This window comes from Apis mellifera, linkage group LG16 (genome assembly GCF_003254395.2).
Source record: "Apis mellifera strain DH4 linkage group LG16, Amel_HAv3.1, whole genome shotgun sequence".
Classification (NCBI taxonomy): Eukaryota; Metazoa; Arthropoda; class Insecta; order Hymenoptera; family Apidae; genus Apis; species Apis mellifera.
The window spans coordinates 459,587-462,394 of NC_037653.1; the positions used below are offsets into that span (position 1 = coordinate 459,587).

The 2,808-nt window shown below is 27.1% G+C and overlaps 1 pseudogene; it reads left to right on the forward strand.

The window, feature by feature from the left end:
* Nucleotides 1-271: 271 nt before the first annotated feature.
* Nucleotides 272-1,605, forward strand: LOC113219325 (annotated as a pseudogene).
* Nucleotides 1,606-2,808: the final 1,203 nt, after the last annotated feature.

Consider the following 2,808-nt stretch of genomic DNA (forward strand, 5'->3'; position numbering starts at 1 on the left):
AGATAATTCACTAAAGAAAAGATTCTACGTCTTTTCTTTTCTTTTATAAAAATTTAAGGCGAAATTAATTAAGCAAAATCATTAATTAAGCAAAATCAAAAGAAGAGTTGAATTTTATATACAAAAGATAATGCTCAAAAAATGATATTTTCTGATGTAAATCTAAGTTTAATATTTTTAATTCGAAAATTATGTATGAAGAAAACCAAATATAAAATTGAACATTCAAAATTGAACATTGTACGCTTAACGATAAAACAGTGGTTCAGTCATGGTGTGGAGTTGCATGGCAGCTAATGACACATATTCTGCTAGGTATTCCCATCGATACTTTAATAATGTGAATCATGCTGATAGCAAAAATAATCTCCAGCATCATTTTCCATCATTATTGTTTGCAATAGTAGTATTGTACTGATTTGATATATTTTGAATATTTTAATTTGGATATAAGCTAATGACTTTCAATTAATCGCAACAAATATACTTTTTAATTGTGGATTGTATTTAAGTTACTCGTGCGGCTTATTAGAGACCAGGATCTCTCACAATGCAGCAGGTAATTGTCTCAGAGCATAATATATGTTCATAAACTATCTAATTATCATATCACCATGAGACTCACGACATTCCTAAAATTCTTCGGTTGGGTAGTGATCTGTGTACAAAAATCTCAAGATAATCGACAACAGCTCCTCTCTTCGAATAATATCTCCAGAGCAATGCCACCCGTATCTGGAACATGTAGCGCTAAAATGGACTCAATTAGACCGAAGTATGACAGGAATATGCAATCACTCTCAAAAACAAACCTTGAGGAAATCGCTCATTATTCAGGTTTAACAGAGACTTACTAAAAACATGAGAGGATCTTTATGGGGAACCCAAGAAGAAATTTCTTTTATAAATGTTGCGAGCAATAAGTGTTCACGAACAATTAGATTCCTGAGATTCTCATTGTCACTTCGCCACGAAGTGTTCGAATCTTCATCGAGTGATATAATTGTTAAAATAAATAAATAAAATAAATAAATAAATAAATAAAATAAATAAATAAATAAATAAATAAATAAAATAAATTTCTGCTTTAATTCGTTCCAATACTGAAAAGAAAAATGGAAGAGTTACATCTTAATGAATCACATAGCAGCAAAAAAGAAATAAAATGTTACGAGGCTTACATAAATTTGGATAATAAGATGAATAAGAAGAAATGAGATTAAGAAATATAAACAGAATTATTTGTCAGATTCTAATTTGCATTAATAAATGTAATCGTAGTGATAATGAATGTAATGAAGATACTATTAACGAGATTTTATCAGAATTGGTCATTGAAGAAGAAAGAAAAGTTAATGATAGAAAAGTACAATTCAATTTTGTGAATGGAATGAATTTAGTGGTCGACAAAAATCTTTTTTGTTTTCCTGAAATAAGCGACCTCATTGGAAAATTATCTGCCGATATCAATACTTACGATATCAATACTATGATATTTGCTTTGTTGATGACGAATAAACTTGTTTATATTAGAAACAAATAAATATACGCAACAAAAATTAATAAATCTCAGTTAATTCTATGTTTATAGATGTACCAACTAATCCTGAAGAAATAAAAAAATTTTTAAAATGGGATTTGTAAAAATAAACCTATAATATAATTATATAATATAATTATGTCAAAAAGCCTATTATATAATTTTCAATTATCGTGTCACGAAACAGATTTGAATTACTATTGAGCAATTTATATTCTGCTGATAATATATCTATTATCTGTGATAATCGATTTAGAAAAATACTTTTCGACAAACTGCAGAGAAAATATTAAAAATATTCATATTTGAACACATTGTCATTGATGAAACATTGATTCCACAGCACGGAAGATTCATCTTCAAATAATAAATATCATATAAAACACAAATATGGAATCGAATTATTTAAATTATAGTAAAGCGAGAGATATACATGGACAAAAAAATTCACAATAAAAATTCATTCTCAGCTGACGATATTAGAGAAACAGAATTGCCAGACAACTTTCAGAAAATGGAATGAATTTAGTGGTCGATAAAAATCTTTTTTTTTCCTGAGATAGGCGGTCTCATTGGAAAATTATCTGGCGATTAATCCATATGATATTTTCTTTATTCGTTGATGACGAAATAATAAACTTGTTTGCATTAGAAAGAAATAGATATGCGCAACGAAAATTAAATAAATTTCAGTTAATCCCATGTTCATGGATGCATAAATCAATACCAACCAATCCTGAAGAAGTAAAAAAATTTTTAGGATTGCTATTGTGGATGGAGTTTGTAAAACTCTGTAAATTAATTACTGATCGAAAAATCCATTGTATAATTTTCAATTACCGTGTGCTATTATATCACGAAACAGATTTGAAATATTTTTACTGAGTAAGTTTCATTTTGCCGATAATATATTTATTGTCTATGATGAGTAATTTAGAAAAATACTTTCATTTTTCAATAAATTTCAAAGAAAGTTTAAAAAAATATTCACTGAAGAACGTATTATTGATGAAACATTGATTCCAGAGAATGAAAGACTCATCTTCAAATAATATATACCAAATAAAGCACAAAAATAAGGGATAGAATTATTTATAATAAATTATAATAAAAGATATGGGCAATGAAAATTCTGGTAAATCAGCTGATGGTATTAGAAAAACAGGATTGATATTTACAGCTTGTAAAAAAATTTTTCTACCAAGGGCAAATATTATATATTGATATTATATATTGATTTTTATAGTTATGAATTAACTATATGTTAT